This window comes from Hydra vulgaris, chromosome 03 (genome assembly GCF_038396675.1).
Source record: "Hydra vulgaris chromosome 03, alternate assembly HydraT2T_AEP".
Classification (NCBI taxonomy): domain Eukaryota; kingdom Metazoa; phylum Cnidaria; class Hydrozoa; order Anthoathecata; family Hydridae; genus Hydra; species Hydra vulgaris.
The window spans coordinates 44,529,234-44,552,819 of NC_088922.1; the positions used below are offsets into that span (position 1 = coordinate 44,529,234).

Below are 23,586 nucleotides of genomic sequence, written 5' to 3' on the forward strand. Positions count from 1 at the left end.
TTTACGTCCCTGGCAAAAAAGTTCGAATCGTCTGCGTACTGCTGTATTTTAAGGGGTTTAGGTGTACCTGGTAGCGGGAAACCCTCTATTCTGCCATCTGCTCTGATCACCAAAGCGAGAGCTTCGGCGACAAAAACATACAGCAAGAGAGAGAGGGGATCGCCCTGTCTAACTCCCCTTTCCGTAGGGAAGGAGGCTGACAGGAAACCGCAATTCAGAACAGATGCCGAAACTTCTGAATATAAGGTGTTAACAAAAGATACAAAATTTTCTCCGAGATTGAATTTTCGGAGAATCTGAAGCAGAAACGCACGATCGACTTTATCAAACGCCTTTTCTTGGTCTATTGACAAAATGAAACTGGGTAGATTTTTAAATTGCGCGTAATCTATAAGATCACGGACTAAATGTAAATTTGAGAATATTGTTCTACCTGGGATTCCGCAAGTTTGATTTGGTTCTATAATTTTCCCCATTACTTTTGCAAGTCTTAGGGCCAGCGCTTTTGTGATTATTTTGTAATCAGCGCCGATTAGGGATATGGGCCTCCAGTTTTTGCATTCGGTAAGATCTCTTTGTTTGGGGATCAGTGAAATAATAGATTTTTTCATAGAGTGGCTGGTGTTTTTTTCTACGAAAAGTATTTCGTAGGCAAGTTCTTCAAAATCTTTTTCTAAAATGTGCCAAAAGGTTTTATAAAATTCAGCTGGAAGTCCGTCAAAGCCCGGAGATTTTCCGTTTTCAAACTTAAAAAGGGCTTCTTTTAGTTCGGCGACGGACAGGCGGGTGTTTAAAAATTGATTTTCATCATCACTTAAACGTTTAGTGATGTGTGACAAGACATAGTTTTGGCTGTCTTTGCATAAACTAGTTTTGGTGTAAATGTTTTTGTAATATGAAACTAGGGAGTTTAGTATTTCACCAGGTTCACTCGTCAATGTGCCGTCATTCTTGCGAATTTCGGTAATTGACTTGTTCCGCTGTTGAACTTTTTCCAAATTATACAAAAATTTTGAAGGTTTTTCTCCTTCTTCGATTAGTTTTTGTTTCGTGCGAATAAACGCTCCGGGAAACTGGAGCAAGAAAAGAGCATCGCGTTTTTCTTTGATGCTATCTAAATTCGGGTTAGCGTTTTGTCGCTCCCGTTGGATTTCGTTTTCAATCCTTTTGATATTTTTTTTGTTTTTCGCACTTTCCTGTATCGATATGTGTTGTAATTCAGCCCTAACAAAAAGTTTGCAGTCGTCCCACCATTTTAAAATTGACGTATAGGACCGTTTTCTTGTTTGCCAATCTCGAATTAAGAGCTCAATTTTTTGCCTATGTACCTCTATTTCCAAAAGGGAGCAGTTTAATTTCCAGTATCCTGGTCCTCTCCTGGTTTTACTAAAATTGACAGTTGTTGACACGAACTCGTGGTCGGAAAAAGGGTTGGTGAGAATTTTGTTGTATGTTGTTTTTTTGGCGACTTTATCAGGGCAGTAGAATCTGTCGAGTCTACATTTGACCGTCTGATTGCGCCATGTGAATTCTCTTTAGTTGGGAAATTTGTAACGATAAACATCTACGAGGTTATACTTACCTTGGAGGACCCCGAGTTCAGCAATGCCGTAGGTGTGATATTTAGCGTTGTTTGTGCCCTCTGTGTCAAGAGGCAGGCTTTCGACCATGTTGAAATCCCCGGCCATCAGGACGGGTAGTCCTGTGTCCTGCAAGAAATCTCCAAGGTCGCCAAAAAAGAGGCGCCTTTCTCTCGGCACATTGGGCGCGTAAATATTCAGCACCTGCATTTCGTGTTCATCAATTTTTATCATGACATTTAATATTCTTCCGTTGTTGTCCCATTTTAGTTCGTGCAAGGACACATTGGATTTGGAGAGTATCGCCACCCCACAACAGTTATGACTCGGACCTGAGTTCCAAATAGACTCGCCAGTCCATTCGTCACTCCACTGTTTAATAGTGGACGGTCCGGATTTTGTTTCCTGAAGGAGGATAAGATCGAAGGTGGATTTTTTTAGAAACCCAAAAAAATTATTGCGTTTTTCTTGATCGTTTAGACCATTTATGTTGCACGTTAAAATATTAATTGCCATGATGGAGAGGATCAGGTTTCCTAATTTGAAAACTCGTGTACCTTAAACATGAATATAATAATTTTACAACCTGACATAAAAAACACAAACATAAAAACCTTAACCTTATAGCACGAGTTTTCGTTTGAACTGACGTAATACGAACAATAGGATTCACTGGACCATAACATTCCACAAAAAAGCGCGAACTACAACAATACGAATTACGACAGCTTAAGCGCTTTTTTAAAAACGTGACATGCATAATTAATGAAGTTTAAAATAGAACGTAAAAAAAGAATTTTTGTAGAAAGAAAAAGAAATAATAGTTTAGAACAAAAAAAAGTCGAAATAATAGTCTGATTTGAGAAAAAAACTAAAAAGTGAGATAAAAAGAAAACATATGAGAGAGAAATAAACTTACGATTTCTTTTCCGCACATGTTTGGCTATCATATTGTTCGTCTATAACTAGCAAGTCAATATCATCTTCGTAAGACATTTTCTCATTTTCTTCTAAAAAACAAACTTCTTCTAGAGACACTTTTAACTCCGCGTTGTTTATCAGTTTTTTGGGGGTGCCGCGTTCCAACTGCCCCAAACGTTTTCTCGTTGGTTGGGTGGAACGTGCCTTTTTGGTTTTAACACCATTTTCTTTTTCCTTGATGATTTCTTTTTCAGGATTAGTATCTACATCGTTCTCGATACTGGCGTTGTTTACTTTAATTTCTACAAATTCGTTGTCGATCTGCGGTGTAGTTGGTTGTAAAGAATTGGTGGGTGGATCGGTTTGGTTTGTTACTTTAGGGTTGGGTTCGGGCTGGCCAGGATGTTTATAACGTAAATTAAGACCATCAACTTTTTGGTAGCGGGGTAGTGGATTTAGAGTGGGGTTGTGCCAGTTCTTGATAATTATTATGACGTTTCCAGTGAAAATGTCCTCTCCTAGGACCTTGCATTTCTGTAGGTAGAAAGAGTCAAACTCTCCACGTCCAGCAGCTAGATGTTTGCCAAGCAGGATAATGGCGCTTTGGCAGCCATTCCTAAGAGTTCCTATTGGAATGTTCTGAACCAGGACGTGAACTTTTCGTACGAACTTTTGCTGGAAGTTTAAAACCATACCTTTAATTTCAATTTCAGCTTCTAAAAAGGATGTCAAAGACGAGTTGTTTGTAACTGCAAACTCGAACAACTTGTTGGAATAATGTCTAGTGACTCCCCACACATTACTAAGTAGCTTCTTTTCAGCCAAGCTAGCAAGAAAATCACTAACGGAAACGTTAAGATCCCCATACCTACAAATTAGAACGTTCGCATTGTCGATTTCGAATTTAGTGTTGAAAATTCCAAGATTACTATTGATATGAGCAGATGTGATAACGGAACCAAGAGCACCAGCATAACTTTTCGCCATTTTGATTGATGCCTATCTTAGTGGTGCATACCTTATTAACACAAATAGAACTGTTAGTTTTTTGTATTTTTTTCCGTTTTTAATTTACGTTTTTAATTTACGTTTCTACGAGATTAATTTTTTAATTAACTTTCATTAGTTACTTAGTACCACGTAATGTGCTACAGATAATATATACAAATTTAAGGCATAAAAAAAGGTACATAAGTACTTGTGGTGCAGATATTTTTAAATTAATGAACATGCGTGTATCTATTAAGCCGCTCTGACGTCAAATAAAAACAATCGGATCGGCAGTCATGTTGAATCTGGTGATAACATTGCGAAAAATAATAGAAAATCCTGAAAGAACTTTTGATAATTAAAAATGTTATAAGAATTTATCATGAATTTTTTAAACTTAATCATGAATTTTTTAAACATGAATTTTTTAAACATGAATTTTTTAAACATGAATTTTTAAACATGATATTTTAAACATATTTTAAACATGATATTTTAAACATTTAAACATGAATTTTTAAACATGAATTTTTTAAACATGAATTTTTTAAACATGAATTTTAATCATGAATTTTAAACATGAATTTTAAACACGAATTTTTTAATCATGAGTTTTTTAAACTTAAAATTTTACCATAAATTTAATATAGTAAATATTCAAATATTCTATAAATATTTTAAACATAAAGACGTGCCAAAAAAAATATAATTTTTATTCCAGTGAAGAAATATGTACTAATATTTATGTCATGCAGCATTACTGCATAGTTTCTTTTTTTTTGGAATTAAAAATTGATTTGCAAAAGGCTGTTGTTCAGTGAGGTCATGCGAGAAAGTGGCAAGATTAGCTATATGAGAGCTAGAAAGATTGTATCATGTAAAAAAGTGGTCATAAAAGAGTTAAGAAAGATTGTACCACGTGAAGAAGTGGTTATTAAAGCATTAAGAAAGATTGTACCACGTGAAGAAGTGGTTATTAAAGCATTAAGAAAGATTGTACTACGTGAAGAAGTGGTTATTAAAGCATTAAGAAAGATTGTACCACGTGAAGAAGTGCTTATTAAAGCATTAAGAAATTATGCAAAGAAGTGGATATAAAAAAACCAAGAAGTTGTTAAGAATTGATAATAAAAATGATAAAAATCTGTTGTGTTTAAAATTGTTCAAACAACAACAAAATGTAAAATAATGTAAAGATTTATCTTAATCACTTCTTTACTTTTTTTGACTTTTAAATTTGAATTTTATACAACATTTTTGCGTAAGTTAACCGCCAAACTGTTTATAATAAAGTATAGATAACTTTTATACGGAATTTATGTCATTTATTTCTTATTATTGCTAAATTTTGACATGCTTATAAACATACACACAATATAAACATACGATGATTCATATGTTTTTTAAAACATATGGATTAGGTCGAGGTTGTATTTTTTAAACTAAAAATCTTAAGTATATATTATATATCAGAGCCGGAACCAGCTTTTTTAATCTTCGAGATAACTAACTTCCAGACATGGAGAAAATTCCAAACATTTATATGTTTATACTTATGTCAAATAAGGATGCTTTGCAAAAAATTGCGATGATTGGAGGCTGGGAACAAAAAAGCCCCAAATTTTATGTCTCTCCCCTGCCCCAAACGTGAGAGCAACAAGTTGATGAAATATTTTTTGTACTGTTTTTAATTAGACTAATATTCATCGATAAATTTTAAATTTCATAGTAAAATATTTTAGCTTTCAAAAATTATGACCTTATAAAGTTTAAACCCCCCTCAATTTGAGGGGTTATAAATTTTATATGGTCATTATTTTTGATCGCTGAAAGATAATACTATGGAAACTTAAAATTTATCGATGAATATAAGTCTAGTTGAGAACAGTACAAAAAATATTTCATCAACTTGTTGCGCTCACGTTTGGGGCATGGGAGAGGCACAAAATTTGGGGCTTTCTTGTTCCCAGCCTACAATCATCGCAATTTTTTGCAAAGCATCCATATTCGACATAAGTATAAACATATAAATGTTTAGCGTTTGCTCCATGTCTGGAAGACTATCTCAAAGACCAAAAAAAGCTGGTTCCGGCTCTGTATATAATTAATCATATTTTTTAAACTTAAAGTTTTACCATAAATTAAAATAGTAAATATTCAAATATTCTATAAATATTTTAAATAAACAAAAAAAATTTGAGAAAAATTAACCAAGAATAATATCCTTAATTAGGGTTTTTAGATTAGGGACTTTCGCATGAACATTTCTCAATCGTTTTTATTTTTTTATTTTTGCATCATTTAGCTTCCAAATTTAATTTTAAAATTTTTACTACTTTACTGTAATAATAGTTATAATAATAATAATAACAATAATAATAATAATAATAATAATAATAATAATAATAATGATAGTAATTAGAAGTGTATTTATAATAATAAACAAAATAGTTATAGTGATAAATAAAATTAGTTCCACCCGGGCTTGAACCGGGGACCTTTCGCGTGTTAGGCGAACGTGATAACCACTACACTATGGAACTGTGTCAGTTATCGCAGATATTATAATATATATTATAATTTATTTTAAATAAATTCATATGGGGTATGTGTAACAATATTGTAATATAATTTACGGAAAAGTAAAAAAAACTTTTATAAATATGTAAAGATAAAGGTATAACTACAACAAAAACAAAAGGTTTAATTTGGAAAGAAGAAAGAGAAGAAAAGGAGATTCTCGCATTACTATTTTTACCCTTTTTCAAACAAAATTTAAATTAACTAAATTTTTATCTCATATACATTATCTCATATACATAAAGATATAATGCATGTGAGATAATGAAGATAATGAGATAAACGATAATGAGAATACAGCCTTCATAAATTTGATTTGCGAATTTTGTGTCGAAAATTATTTCTATTAATATTTGATTTACAAGGTTTTAACAGAAGATGCATGTGATAAATAACAGTTCAAAAGCATTAAAACCCCAAAATCGCATTTTTTTTAAAGGTAATGACTTTTCACCGACGCACAGTGTGCCTAGAGCATGAAAAAATTCGTTTTTTGGACATTTTATTTTTTAACTTTAAGTAGTAAATTTATATTGTGTAGAAAATATGTAGTTTATTGCAAAAAAATTTTTTGAAATTCATCGAACCATTCTGTTGTTTTAACAGTTTGAAATTAAAGAAAAAAGTGAAATATTTATCTTAAAATTGCACCGATACTGTTTTTTAACAACAACTTTGAAGTGGTGTATAATAAAAACTACCCCATGAATTTAAAAAAAGTTTTCTGCCCTGATCTGAAAATGATATTGAAATTGTGAATTAATTAAATAAAAATTGAAGTTTAAACATATATTTTGTGTATGTTTGTTTGGACCTAAAAAAATTCTAAATTATGTGAAAATATATTTTTTGATTAAAAACAAAGTGAAGGGAAAAAAAGGCCGCAGGAGGCCACAAACAAACTCTATTGTTTCATATAATATAAAATTTCTATTTTTATGTATAAAAATTCCACAGTCCGGTTATCCCCGGAAATTGAGTAATTTAAATTCGAACTTAAATTGTTCGTACGTGTTGATATTCGAGGTTGCGTGATTATAAATTCACTTTTTGCTGACAATCCAAGAATACCTTTGATAACTTGTGTCAAAATGTTATTGACAAAAAAAGGAGAATTTCAGGTATCTTTACTAACTTTGAACATCGAATTAAGTTCATTAGAAAAATCAAAGCTAATTCTTAAAAACAATTAAATTGAGATATAATCTAACTTTAAAAGATAAAAAAGAAAACATCAAGAAAATTTTGAAGCAAGTTGAAAGACATATACAAAAATCTTCAAAGTTGAAACAAAATAAACTTGTAGTTGAATTGGATAAATAAACAAAAATGTGTAGTCAAATTGGAAACTTGTGTTCAATTTGGAAACTTGAAGAAAGGAATTTGGGATAAAACTGACTGCGAATCCACCTGCAGCAGCACCATCATCATCATCCATAATTGATATAATAGAGGAGGGAGCTACACAATCAAAAAAACTTCATCTCCCATGAACAGTGTTATCAAAGATACTGTTGAGTCTCTGCTTGATATATCCGGGTTTTTTCAAAAAAAAATTTAAAATTTACACTCTACATTTACATTTTGTATATGTAGAGGGTAAATTTGGACTTCATGGTTCTAGAAATCACAACTATCGCCATTAGTTTTCTGATCTTCAAACTATAGGGAACAAAGTATATTTGTTTCTTTTGGTGTCCCCTTAAAAATAAAAATTTAAAAAGCCAAGTAATCTGGACTAATCTAATCCCATTAATTTTGGTATGTCTGTTACTCTTGTAAAAGAAAAAGGAACTAGGAAAATTGTAAAGGAATATTTTAAATGAATCTCAGCCTATTCTTATTGAAAGTGGTTAACAAACTCTTTTAAAAAATAGATATATATTTTAAAAGAATGTTATTATCACAATCCACTAGAACGAGCTTTTTTCCACTACAGCAATTGTTCCAGAAGTGATGCCAATGACCTAGTATGTATTCTACATGGGTTCACCATTGTAAAAAACCTAAATTGGGAAAAAGTTGTAGGGCAAGCCAGATATTATTGTAAATAAATACCCATGAAATTTACTTTAGACTTATAATAAAAACGCATCCAATAAAAATAAAAAAGCCAGTAAAAAAAGACTTTTGCAATGTGGAACATTGGAAAACATGAGGAAAACTTGAAATACCACAAAAGGGTGTAAAGTAGATGTGAACAATGTCCTTAGTGAGGAAAAAATGATGATTCAAGAATGCTTTCTGTGATCATATAAAACCAATAAGACTTATGTCAATGTATATTTGTATTTAATATTAAACTATTTTGAACTGAAATATACTTGATTTGGAATATGATATAATATCATTTTCCAAAAATTATATTACTCATATATTAGTCATAATTAGAGTAAATTAGTAATTACCCATATATATTTCGTACCTCATACCAGAATCATGTAAGTTAACCTTAAAGCAACTTAGCCAGCCAGTAGCTTGTTGGTCACAGGGATTGCGGCGCTATTTATAATATAAATATATATATATATATATATATATATATATATATATATATATATATATATATATATATATATATATATATATATATATATATATATATATATATATATATCATTTTTGTTGTTGTTTACAAAAACAAACAAACAAGGCTTCTGAAAGAAGATCATAATGATTTTATCATCAGGAGTTTTTTACATCAATACATAAACAAGACTAAAAAATTACAATAAATTGTGACATAAATTGAAAATATAAATCAAACCACAAATGTTATATATAATTAAAAAAGTCTAATCTTATTGTAAGAACTTATTAAAATACAACGAGTTATAACTAAAAAACGGTAATGACTTCGAAGACAAAGTTATATAACATACTTTTTAATAATTATGGTTGCAATCTTACGTAGTTTGTAGCATTTTTAACTTTCTACAAAACTTGTTTTATTTTAATTTAAATCATTTTTTGTTAGAAAGAAAAACAAAAAGCCCGTTCAAAACGTTTGTATAGCTTCTATTCGAAAAATCGATCTTAAGGGAAAAGTAACAGTTGATCACTTTCTTGCTAAAAAAATTTCAATTAACACCATCTATGCCATTACTCAATGCACTGAAAATAATTATGGGCACCAGAGAGTCCCTGGAAGTAATAGAATTGCTAAAATTAAGACAAAAAGGAACATCGAAAGATTTAAAACAATGTTTGACCACAAAGGCGGCATATTGCAAACACAATGTAAAAAATTCATTTTACTGTAAACAATTGCTGCAACGCTAATGGACATTTTGCACCACCATTTGTGATATACAAAGCCAAAAGAAAATTCGTCCTGACTAGGCAAGAGATGGTCCAGCTGGCACCAAATATTCAATATTGAATGACTAAAAGAAGTATTTATACCCAAAACTGAGAAAATTGGTGGTAATCATATTTTAGTATCATATAGGCATACAACTCACATAACTTTGGAAGCGGTATTGCTGTGCAAAAAACACAATATAATCTTTATTTGTCTACCAGAGCATTCTTCACATATTCTACAACCATTGGATGGAGGTGTCTTTTTTCATATCAAACAAGCTTGGAAAGAAATTCTTACAAAGTAACTCAAAATGTAAAAATTTAGATAAACTGTTGAGCGTTGCAAAAACAGTATCAAGATAGAGTTGAAGCAGTTTTTTCAAGCCAGAAATCAATCGCATGTTAAGAAACCGAAGCAGTGTAACATATCAAAACTTGGCGGAAAATATATTACCAAAAAAAAAGCAGCAAAGAAAGCCGTGAAAGTTGCTAAATTTAACGCAAAGCGTAGACTCTCTATGCCAAGTACTCAAATGCCTGAGCATAAAAATGTTGAGTAACCTCAGCAAAACAATAATGAAGTACAAGTAAAAGGAGCCAAACGATTAAAAGTTGCAAAATGTAAAAAGTGTAGCGTACAGTTACAGAACAGTACAGTACAGTTACAGTACAGTACACACAGAAATGTTGCAATGCGAGAATTCGATGTGTCGGGAACGGTTGTGCAAAGAAACATGTTTACCAAAGAAAATGTTGTTGGAACTAAATTTTTTTGTTGCAAAAAATGTAAAAACTTTAATATAGTTTCTTAAATATAAATTGTGTTAAAAAAAAGTAATAAAAAAAAGTCAAAATTTAAAAAATTCAGTGTTTTCTCAAGTGTGCGGTTTTATCAGAATGTCGCCTAAAACCGCACAATTTTTTTTTTTTAAATTTAATATTTCCAATAACTTCATTATAATCTTTTTAATATATATCTATATTATCTTATGTAGTTTTTTATTACCTATCTAATAACAAAAAAAAAAAAAAATGAAAAAGAAATTAAAAAAAAAAGTTATTTAATTTTTATTGATAAGTGTGCGGTTTGACCCGGTTTTACTCTATAATTTTTTTTTTTTAAATGAAAGTTTCATACAGTTTATTTTTAAATGTTATGAGATTGTTTGGCATTAAATAAATAACAGACTATAATAATTATTTATATTTAGTTTACGGTTTGATAATTTTTAGGTTAAGGTTTGACAATTTTTGGACATTCGTTAAGACGGTAATCCGTAAGATATTTTTATTTCGAATAAAATTTTACTTGCACTGGTAATTTAGTTTTTGTTATTGTATTTTATTTAGCCTTTTATAATTCACCCGCTGTAATCATATTTACAAGGTAAATATAAAATTTTTATAAAGTTATGTTAAGAATTTTTAAGTTGCCTCAAAAATATTTTTTTTCTTTTTATCGATTTGGTTTTATCTTGATTTTGAATCGTTTTTATTAAACTGATTGTTGTCGTGAAGCAAACTTTTATTTTCTATTTTATTCTAATGAATGTATTTGATTTATAATATTATTGTTTTTATATTAACGTGTAGTACATATTGTATTTGTCAACAATAACAAAATTATGAAGAACTTTACTTACTTCACTTCAAACAAACTATAATTCCCCAACAATGAAACTTTAATTCGTTATTCGACAAACTTTTTATTTTTTAATGATAATTTGTAATAAAAACTTTCTAAATTTTTTATGATGGATTTTTTCTTATTGCAAACTACGTATTTTGTATACTTGCATTTATTTTAACTTCACTAAAAATAGTTTAGATGGTATTGAGGTCCTCCGGCTAATTGCTATATAGAGACCACATTCCAAGGCCCGTGAAGATGCGTTCAGCTTACTAAAGAGAATCATACCCAGCTTTGACGGACCAAGAGTAAGTTTAAGAAGAACAAAGTATTATAAAGCGAAAAACAGAAAAAGTTGAGTTAGAAAGACAGTATAAAGAAAGCGGATAGATAATGCACTGGATGTTAGAATGTGCATAATTATACTATTAATTAGTTACAACTAATTAATATATATGATAAATTATATAACTAATATATCATTAATAACTTATTAATGTATTTGTAAATTTGTAAAATAGATTAGATCAAAGGCTCTTAAACTACGGATCGCGACCCCAAATTTGGCATCGTTTAACGAAATATTGGGGTCGCAAGCAGTAGCGTAATAACCATATGGACAGGTTAGACAAATGCCAGGGGCCCCTAGATATTTTAAAGGGAAAATTTTACTTGACCTGACAAAACACTTACGGAGGAGCTTTAACAAATAAACAAAACCAAAAATGAATTGATTTAATTACAATTGCAATTGCATTGCTTGTTTTATAACAAATCTGTTCGAATTTTAAATAAAACTTTTATTCAAAATATGAACAGTTTATTAAAAAAGTTAGTGTATAAAAACATAAAAACTTTTAATAATTTTATTTACAAAGTTCATTACATTGTACATTACATGTAAAATATAATAACAAATTGTTTTTTGATTCTTTAAATTTTTTTTTTTTTTTTAAAGTAATTCATTGGAAAAAATGTTTCGATAGTGAATTTACATTGAGTAAATAATTTAATTTAATAATTTAGGCAGAATGATGCTTTGTGGTAAATTATATCTAGTAAAGTTTGTATTGCATAAGCCGTGGTTGTACTCGTTCATTAAACTCTCTTTTAAATGCTTTAAGAACTTTTCCTCTTTGTATTTTAAATGAGAAAATTATATCCATCAGACGTTACAAAACGGAAAAAAAAAAAAACCTAAAGTCGCTATTGCAAAATGCAAACGATTTGACCAATTTTTCTCACAAACTCCAGATCCACCTAATCAATAAAGTCAATTAGCTTAACACAATGTTTTTCTTTCTGACTTTGAATCACTATTTGTAAAGGAAAATGTTGATACAATCATACCCAGTTAACCAGCCCAACTGGGTCCCAGCTGGGATTGACTGGGATTGAGCTGGGATTACTGGGATTGGGTTCGGGCTGGGATTTGTTCTGGGTGCCAGATGGGTCCCATATGGTGTGAAAGTAATGCCGCAAATAAAATCTGGGTTTTTACTGGGATCGGCATGGGCTTCCGTAAATGGTTTGCGGCTGGTTTGAATTGATGGAAGCGTTTATTTTCTGATCAAAACTGTTTTTTTGGCATCGTTTTTATTAAAAAGTTTTGTTGAAATAAAATTACAAGATTCTTTTAAAATGTCATATGCAGTAAGAATTTGGAGTAAATATACACAGGAACTTCATTTGGTTTTTTTATTGTATTTTTGTAAAAAAAAATATTTACATAATATGTAAATAAATTTAAAACTGATATGTAACATATCAGTTTTAAATTTATATTAAAAGTGTAAATATGAAGAAAAAAAAAACGTGGCATACTCTTAAACTTCTTAAATGCTGTAAATTTCATAGCCATGAATAATTTCAAGAGTATGTCAACGTTTACTTTTTTACAGACTTGTAAAATGTTTTTTTATGTGATAGACAAATGTTGAAAATTTTTCAAATTAGTTTATATGGTTGACTTACAGTTATGGCTTAGTCACTAAGTTACGAAAACAAAATAAACTAATGTTAGTGTGTTTCCTTTTTAATTATCTTTTTCAAGCAAATCTCAATGTCACTTTACAAAATATAGTAAGGTTTTACTAAGTAACACTGTCATATCTAAACTTTACATGTTATACTTACAAATACATAAATGTTTTACGTTTTTCTTTAAGCTATATAATTTATAATATATTACTTATATTATAAATACTGTAACTGATATTATAAGTTATAATATAAGGTTTTATATGAAAAAATGTTTAAATTATATTGTAAATTATTTGTAAATAATAGTAAGTAATAACAAAAATTATTAGGTGTTTTTCCGTTTAACTTTATTTGTTTGTACTAATAAAATATTTATCACGTTTTCTTTGAAAATATTTGCAGTAACAGTAAACCTAATCCAATAACTGACTATTTGAAAGACTTTGTTGCAGAATGGAAATATCTAGAAAAGTCACCATTTGAGGATCATAAATGTCATAACTTTATCGTAAAACTAGATGCAGTAATATGCGATGCCCCTGCAAGAGCATTTTTAAAGGTATGAAATCTCATACTGCATATCATAGCTGTGAGTGATGTTTACAAAAAGGTCAATGGTTTGGAAAAATTATTCTTCCTAATTTGTCAGCTCCACTTAGAACTCACAAAAGTTTTCATATGCAAGCAGATAAAAAGCATCACATTGATAAATTGATATTTAGATTGATTTTTAGATTTATCATTTGGAATGTTTTTATCTTTTCCACTTGATTACATGAATTTAGTATTCTTAGGAGTAGTTAAAAGAGTGATTAATCAATGGGTGCATGGGAGTAAAAAAAAATCAAAGTTTATCAAAAACATCATTAACAACCTTTTCTGAAAAACTAGTTTTATTTAAACATCATTTATCAAAAGAATTTTTACGCAAACCTCGCTCAATATTGGAATTTAAATGCTGGAAAGCTACTGAATTATGCCAGTTTCTGTTATATACTGGTCCGGTAATTTTAAAAGGTACCTTGCCAAATTATGTTTATTTAAACTTCTTGGATTTATCTGTTGCTATACGTACTCTTTTGAGTCCATCACTTTGTGAAAATTATCTTGGTTATGTTAAAAGTAGAAGATTAAAAAAGCTTGTGCGACGACCTCAGTTTTTGTGCTTTCAAATTGTGAGAAATATTTTTGAAGGGCATTTGAATCCCACTAATTAAGGTCAGTTCCCATACCATATCGTCACTGTTTGCAATATAAACAGTTTAATAGTGCTAAGTTTTTTGCTTTGATTAATGATTGTTTTAAAGTAAACATAAAAGTTGGTGTTATAAGAAATTTTTTACAAGTTCCAAATAGCGAATGCAATGAAGCCTACATTGTTTTTCAAAAATATATGAACTTTTACAACCATTTTTTACAAATCCAATGAACTCTGACTTGCCTTCAATTTTTTTTGCAGAGAAGGTATCCTGTTTTAATAAAATATTCTTGATTACAAATTTAGATTGTAAATATGTAAAATTACCATTTAAAATGGATTTGTAATTATTCCTCAGATGCATCTATATTAACTTTAATAAAATTTTATGATATTTCTTTAATTGCTTTTTTTATATATTCTTATTTATTGCATTCTACTGTACCTTTTTTTTCATTACATTCCGGGTACCCAGAAGAAAATAACTGGGTTTGAGTCCGGGTACCCAGCAACGAGTCCATATTTAAAAAAGTGGTATAAAATCTTTAAAAATCTCTAGGGTTACATTATTTTCACAAAATAATTTAGATTAATTTGCGCTAATTAAGTTTGCCTAATAAATCAAGTTTCTTAATATTAAATAATAATTTTTTTTTTTGTTTTTTGTTTGTTATTCACCTCCTCAAGGCCGAGAAGGCCACTACAGACGAGGAGGTTACTTAATAGTGGTTATAACCCTCTCTCAACTCTATAACTCCGAAACACGAACCTTGACGAACAAGGCCGCTGCGCGGAGAAACAAGTTGAGCGCGGTACTACCAGGGACGTGGTGGGGATCGAACTCGGAACCTCTCGCTTATGAAGCAAGCGCTTTACCACTACACCACTACCGCATATTTATATTACATTATATTATATTACCGCATATTTATATTACCGCATATTTACATTACCGCATAATTAATAGGTTGTTAATGTTTGGAATCACTTGCCGTCTTACCTCGTTAATGCGAAAATCATCAAGAGCTTTAAAATTAAATCACACAAAAAAATGGTTATTGACTCCATAACACTCTTAGACTTATATCAAAAAGTTTATTGGTTAAAGTTAAAACTTAAAGAAATCCTGTAAATAATATTTCAACACAATTTAAAGTACAACTTAAACATATAGTTACAGTATTTAAGGTAATTGTTATTAAAATTTTCTTTCATGATACCCGGTGCCGGGTACTGCAGAATTACCGGGTCCCCAGGTCTGAAACAGGTACCAGGCACATTTAGTCAAGTCTTACTGGCCTCTAAAAAGTCCAGGAAGTTTTTCTAAGGCCAAAAGTCGGTGTTTAGAGGCAGAGTTAAATTGGCCTACTTATACTGCATGAATTTTGGCTACTGCTGGTCACTGTTTTTTTTTTTTTATAATTATATAAATTTTATTTTGCATGCCTTATACATATGGTTAAAAAATAAAGTTGTATTGTGATATAAATATTTTTTTAAGTTATTAGTATTTAAATTTTAATCATGTCATTTCACATTAAAACTGATGAAACAAGTCTATAAAAATCATTCCAAGTCAAGACAAACATTATTATAAAAAAATAATGTTGTTTTAGATTCACTTCCCGAGGCTTGTCAGAAAGCAATATTGGCTAAAGACACTTCGAACCTTGAAGTTGAAAATAACAAAAAACGAAGAAGGTGAGTTCCATAATATTTTGTTAGTGTAGTCTACAAAAACTGTACTAAATATTCTTGAGGAACATAGCAGTTAGAAATAGTAAATAAGGAAGTAAGCAGAAAGTTTCCATCCTGCCTCCTTGATTTTAAAAAGAGAGAACATAGTAGTAGTCCAAATAAAAGTTAGTTCTTTTGTAACTAATAGTTGTCTTGTCAACCTGCTAACCTAACAGACTACTTCTTTTTGGTAATTCCTGTCTTTAGAGACTTACGAACCTGCAATACCATACTACCATATCTTTATATATATATACTATATGTTTTATATATATGATATATTTATATATACAATTATTTATACTTATATGTATATATGGCTATATGTTTATATATGCAGCAGTGTCTACTCAAATAATTTATTAATTTCTTTAAATAATTTATAAAATATTTAGAATAAATGTTTTAAAAGGTGATAAAAGCGACACAAGCAAAGTTGACTCTGATAGCAGTGAAGAGTTTATTGAATCTTTTGCATTAGTGATGTTAATGTTGATATTAACAAATACATATGTATATATATATATATATATATATATATATATATATATATACATATATATATATATATATAGAACCCTTAGATGTTGTCCGAAAGTTTTTTCGATATTTTGTTGACAAAAAGTAAAAATTAAAATGCAAGACCGGAATTTTTTTTTTTAATAATGATAGACTGCCTGCCCCAACCAAACCCTCAGTCGATGTAGCAGCACTCCCTTGCGGGTCAGGCTATTTGTCAGTCGATGTAGCAGCACTCCCTTGCGAGTCAGGCTATTTGTCAGTCGATGTAGCAGCACTCCCTTGCGAGTCAGGCTATTTGTCAGTCGATGTAGCAGCACTCCCTTGCGAGTCAGGCTATAAGATAGTCGATGTAGCAACACTCCGCGCATGATTTACAGTAAAAAAAATAAAAATAAAAACATTTTATTAAAAAAAATAAAAATGAAAACATTTTATTAAAAAAAATAAAAATAAAAACATTGTTTATATTGTTAAAAACATTCAAAATGTTATAAAAACATTCAGAATGTTTTTAAAAACATTCTGGTCAATTAAATTTGCGTTTTTGTGGTTTTTTTAAAAAACGATTAATTTGTAATTAAATTAATGGTTTTTACTTTCGTCCAACACGGAAATGTTGGACGAAAGTCAAAAGTAATTAAAAGTGACGTATGTGTTGGCGTAAGAATCACTTTTTTCCTTCCGCTCTTCCAACAGCCAACAAACTATAGATCTATATATATATATATATATATATATATATATATATATATATATATATATATATATATATATGTATATACATATATATATATATACATATATATATATACATTTATATATATATATATATATATATATATATATATATATATATATATATATATATATATATATATATATATATATACATATTTATACATATATATATACATATATATATAAATTAGTAAAAAACACTTATCTAACTTTTATCTTCGACTTGAAGTTTCACCATTGCTGGATCATCAGGAAGAGTTCCTGATGATCCAGCAATGGTGAAACTTCAAGTCGAAGATAAAAGTTAGATAAGTGTTTTTTACTAATTTATTATTGCTCTGTTCTTTAAGAACATTGAGCACTCTATTTGTAAAATACACTAACATAATTTACATATACATATATATACATATATATATATATATATATATGTATGTATATATATATATATATATATATATATATATATATATATATATATATATATATATATATATATATATATATATATATATATATATATATATAGTTTATGTCAGCTTCCAGAAGATATAAATTATTTTCTATTTTGATAGCAATATTCAGACATTTGATAAGAAACAATTAGGTCTAAATGTTGAGTTTTTAGGTTTTAATATGTTTTTTAATTAATTATCACAGATGTTTTATAATGTCTTTTAGAATATATTGTGAAATAAATTAAATATACAATCATAAAATGCTTCTTTAGTGCAATATAAAATTGAAAATGTAGTTTTGATATTAAATATTGCAAAAACTGGATGTTTGAATAATCATGAATGTTTTTGTATTTGCACTTGCTATAGTAAGTCAATTTTCAATGTGTTATTATATGATATAGTCATATATAATATATTTATTTACAAAGTTATAAAAAAGATATCAAATTTTTTTGGTAATACATTTTTTTAAATGTTATCATTGTATAAAACTTTATTAAATTTTTTTAAGAGGTTCAATAGTATCTATGTTTTGTTTTGAGAGTTGGTTTGTGTTGATTTATGATTAAGAAATGTTAGTTTTTTACACATGAAAGTTATGTAAAATCTCCCATGAAATAGTTCATCTAAATCTAGTAAGTTTACACTTAATCTGACAACATTATTTTGAATATTTTTGTTTCAGAAAGATCAGGAAAGATTTATTTTTCCCAAGCTTTAATATCTTAAACTATTAGTTTACAGAGTTTGATAAAAAAATTAAATTATTTCTGTATATTAAAAATATATAGAATTTGTAAGATATACAGGTTTTTCCTATTATTGACCTGGGCTTCTGTGAATAGATAAGTTCTGTGATTAGAAGATGGACTGTGAATTGCTAGGAAATGTGAATGGTATTATAATAGCACATACTTTTAGATCAAGAGTAATTTGTTTTACATTATTTTCATTAAAAGTTTATGAATATATATGATAAAAAACTTTTTAAAAACTACATATACAGTAGTTTGACATGATTTGGAATATTTGAAGGATTTTTCACATAAACTTTATTTGGTAACTCAATGGTAGTTTGTTTTTATTTTTATTTTCATTTATCTGTTGATTAGTAGAATAATATTTACTAGTAATAATATATATATATACATGGTAAAGTGTGTATGTTATTCATGCAATATTATTTCAGTAGTCAATTTTTAATAGTTTAATGGCAGCATGTATTGTCATCAATACATGCTGCCATTGTCACAATGTAGTAAAGTTTAAAAGTTATCTTTGTAAAATGATTTTTAAACCAATTTATTAGGGTGTTGTATATTTTTTAGAATTTTCTGTAAAATAAATTTAATATATAATCACATAATGTAACTCAAAGACAACATGGAATTAAACAACGAATTTTTGTTCACGATAATTTAAGTACGTTATGTTTGAATAATCATGAATATAGCTATTACATATATTAATATATAATACTCAACACTTGTTTATAATTGTAAATTTTAATTGTGAAAATGATTTTAATACAAAATTTATTGTGGTCAAACTACAATTGTTTTGAATTTTTTTCAATATGTTTAAATTATAAAAAATAATTATTTTCAAGTAATAATGTTGCCTAAAACGATTATTGTTTAATTAGATATAATCAAAATGTTATTGATATTGATTACTTTTGCATTTTTTAAGTTTTGTAAAAGATATTAAACCCTCACCAACTGATTTAAGGGTTTGACGTTATGTTAACTCGAGTCAAGTTTTTACATTTTAAATGGTAACATAGTAGTCATGTTGTATTATTGTTGTTTACAAGTCTATTTATGTCATACCTAATTCCATCATACCAATACCATCAAACATTAACCGTAAAATAACTTGGTTTTAGATTCCCTGCAGGATGCCTGGTTAAAAGAAAAACTGAACAAACTTTAAAACAAGATGATGGCAACTGAAGAAGTTGAAACACCGTTATTCATGGTGTCATAGAGGCTTCAGTTTTCCAATATTTATTTTTGTATTTTATTATATATGTTATGTTTATTTTGTTTTTTATTTATGTTATTTTTGTAACAACAAACTAGGAGAATAACTAATTGTCCTGCCCTGGGTCTCTACTTCAATCTGGCTATGGGTATCTTAGTTATATCTCGTATATCGATTTATATACTGTTGAGCTTGTGATTTGTACGTGTGTTTTTGTTTGCCTAGTGTTTGTTAGTTATTTGCAAGATATGGCATGGTATGGCACGCTGCATTGTACACTCTAAATAATATTATCAATAAATATTTTTATCTAAACTTTGTAAATATATATGCTATAAATATTATATTATTTAAATGTTTATCTCTAATTTTTAAAATTAGTGTAAAAGTGGATGAAAGCACTAAAGAAACGAAACGATAAACTTTAAAGCAGAATTTTGTCATGCGAATATGGTGGCGATATGAGAGAACTACTGTGGCAGAATATTACTATCATAGAACAGTTTGGCATCTAATCATTGTATTATAATAATTTTTTGTTGCTTAAAAATACTATGAAATTCAAATCCGTTTTTTTGATTGATTCGTAAAAATTATGTCAGACCAAATATTAATTTTGCCTAACACATTTTATTGCCCTGACGGCAAATTTAATATATAAAATGCGACGCTTTTTTATCAAAATATTGTCACATTTCCAGATAAAAAAATCTGCGTAAAACAAACTATAAAAAATTGAGAAAACCCGAGGTAATTGAAAAAATATCTGGGTTCAATATGGGATTTCCCGTCAAAAACCCAGACTAATCCCAGATGGGACCCAGTTGGATCCCACTGACAAAATCACAATGGGACCCAGATGGGTCCCAGCATTTTCCCCAGTTGGGTCCCACCTGGGTCCCAGTTGAAATGGTTAACTGGGTACCTGCGTAAATAAGAAATAACATTGATACTATAAAGAGAGAGTAAATACTATAAATAGAGAGTAAATAAGAACAATATTGATGAAAAAATAGAGAGCATGAAAAGTCACACATCCATACATCTGTCAATGCCAGATGGAAATATGGAAACCATTTAGACAGAGGCGTTTAGACAGGGCCATAGGGGGTGTATAGCCCCCCTACTAAATTAGACAGTATTGGACATTAGAGTCGGCAAAATCGGATCTATTAGAGTAAAAACACAACAACTTTTTATATAAAAGAGTCAGCAAAAAAAAGATACGTTACCCCCCCCCCCCCCTCTTCCATCCTGTAAAATCTCTTTGGAACGGCGTTTAGACAAGAATCATGAAAATGCAATGAAAGTACAGTCGAATATTTGAAAAAACTGTTCTTGAGTGAGTCATTAACATTAAGTTGACCGTTGCGAAAACTTTGCGAACCAATGAGTCACACGTTTATGATCTCAATCCACAAAATCTGCCTTAAAATTCAAAATGAAGCTATTTTCGATATATCTGAAGCAGTAAAATGTCATTTGATCGCAAAAATCAAGAACTGTCCATTCTATGCTATCATAACTGATTTCAACTGAGTTCATTTTTCTATAGTCATACCTTGGGTAGATTTAAACTCTAAAAATTGCGACATAAATAAACCTTTTCTTGGATTTCTTGATGTCAAAACTTCAATTGCAGTAGGATTAACAGAAAGAGTAAGTAATTGGCTGACTATGCAAGGTTTAAACTTAGAGAAGAAACGAGGGCTATAATGGCGCCAGTTTAATGAGTGGAAAGAAAGGTGAAGTTCACAAACTATTTTGAGATTTGATAACGACCGCACATGTGTCATTCATACATTGCTCTTCTCATAATCTAAACTTAATTATTAATTATGCGGTTGAAATCATTATTAATTAGGCGGTTGAAATCAATATAGCTGTCGTAGCTTTCTTTAGAACAATAAGTCAGGTTTTCAATTTTTTTTTGATCAGTTTGAAAAGATAGTCAGAGTTGGCTTTCTCATCACAGCATATAATTGCATTAAAGTTAAAAAGACTTTGTTTAACAAATGATAATTTATCATTCTAATAAAATATGCTTTTAGAATAAGCCTCTAATAAAATATTGGAAGATTCACGTTGACCCACATTCGCAGCGGTATGCAAATAAAAGAAATTTAAAGTTACTGCAATGAGGGTTTTTATAAGAAAAGACGTTTATCTAAAATATTAAATAAATCATAGTTTATAGACTCAACTGGTTTGGAAACTCGGTGTTTTGCGTAAAAAAAATTAATCTAAGGTGAAAGCTGTGATCACGTGACATTGACCGTGCACAACACAAAAATTTAATAGCTTCAGAGAAAGAAGACGATGAGTATTTTTGTAATAGTGACCTTATAATGCTATTGGAAAGTTTTGAAAAAGATACTGAACTTGAAGATAAAGCTGAAGCTATTGTCGAAGATCTGAGTACTTTTCCTAGTAAGATTAAAACGAAAAGCAATGTTTCTTTATAAAAATCATTCACATGACATAAGCAAACATTTGTTTTAACGTTTCTTACTAAGTGATCAAATTAAGTGAAAAATAAATGATTGGAATAGAACTGGAAAATAATTGATTGGATGATTGATTGATTTTGTTTTTAAAATTGTTTTAAGCTCAGCCCTGGATCCTTCCCATGTAATGTATGAGTCAAAATTTGTAGAATTAAAAGTGGGCTAATTGCATATCTCTAAAAAGCACCCCAATAATGTTATCGTTAATGAGCCAGCTAATAATGAAAATATTAACACCGAGATTTTGTTCTCACTACTAAAAAAAGTGTCTTGCAAGATTACAGTAAGCTCAATTTATGGTGATAATATGATTGAAGTTATTAAAAAACTTCAGATTGAACAGATAAAAGACAAGATTCACTTTGATAGAATAATTGAAAGTTGCAGTAATATTTCTCTAAAAAGTTTGAAAGAGTTTTATGCTGATTATTTTGGCAAAATAGTAATCAATAGTAAGCAAATTTTAATTGTGAAGCTGAATATGAAGATGCTGCTACATTATTATTAAGCAAACTTGTAGATAGCATTGCATCTTATTATAGGGCTAATATATCTAGTGTCAGTGATAAAAAGACATCAAATAGTCAAACCATATGTGAAAGTGAAAAGTATGGATTACAATATCTTGGAGGCTACGTTATCCACAAATTAAAAAAATCCAATGATTTCGAACAAGCAATAACACTGATATACAACAATGTCAATATTAAAAAGCTGACAGTGTGAAACGAAAAATATTGCTGACCAAAAGCTTATCAATGCTCTTAACCGTGGAGGACTTATTGGTATATCAATTTAGTTTGAGCAAATGTTAATTATAGCAGAAAAAGCATTTTGTTTATATACAGAAGATTCAGAATTAACTAAAACCATAGACATAGATTCATTGACAAAAAAAACATTGTATGATCAAGATATAGATGAATATTCAGGGTTATTCTTGAAAGCTGTGAGTTGCATTAGCATTGTATCCAAACTGTTTAGCATCAGGGTTATCTGAATGGCGCCCTATTTTTCTTTGAGCACTGAAATATTCCTCTATTGCGTCTTGACAAAATCTATTAGTAAGTACATAAGACATGCCCTCTGCTGACAAAAACTTTATAACTTCCACAATTGAGTTACATGTCATTGTCAAGCCTTCATGAGTCTGATGTGAAAAACTTAAAGGTAATTTAGAGATAAATTAATAAGATAGTAGTTAAAAATAGAAAAATAAAAATAATATTCATAAAAGTAAAAAGCAAAAAAAACAACCTAAAAAGAATTTAATTCGTTACCATTATTAATAAGTTTTTGTTTAAATAAAGAAAGAGAACAGTTTTTCAGTTCGTTGATTAATAAAGTGTTTATAATTAAGGACCTCTGAAAGCGATAGAAAATTTGGTAGCTAAATAGTACATCTTAGATTGTTCAAAATTGCAATTTGAAATCTTGTGAGGTAAAT

General features: G+C 29.1%; 1 long non-coding RNA gene and 1 other non-coding gene across 3 annotated transcripts; one reads left to right on the top strand and one right to left on the bottom strand.

Moving 5' to 3' along the window:
- Positions 1-5,961: 5,961 nt before the first annotated feature.
- Positions 5,962-6,034, bottom strand: trnav-aac (transfer RNA valine (anticodon AAC)). The gene has a single exon. It is a non-coding gene; the product is annotated as a tRNA-Val (tRNA).
- Positions 6,035-12,360: 6,326 nt separating this feature from the next.
- Positions 12,361-20,198, top strand: LOC136078187 (uncharacterized). 2 transcript variants are annotated; one of them, XR_010637596.1, is made up of 3 exons: positions 12,361-15,376; positions 15,805-15,889; positions 19,535-20,198. It is a non-coding gene; the product is annotated as an uncharacterized LOC136078187 (long non-coding RNA). The 2 variants fall into 2 exon arrangements; XR_010637595.1 differs by having other exon boundaries at positions 12,361-15,889.
- Positions 20,199-23,586: the final 3,388 nt, after the last annotated feature.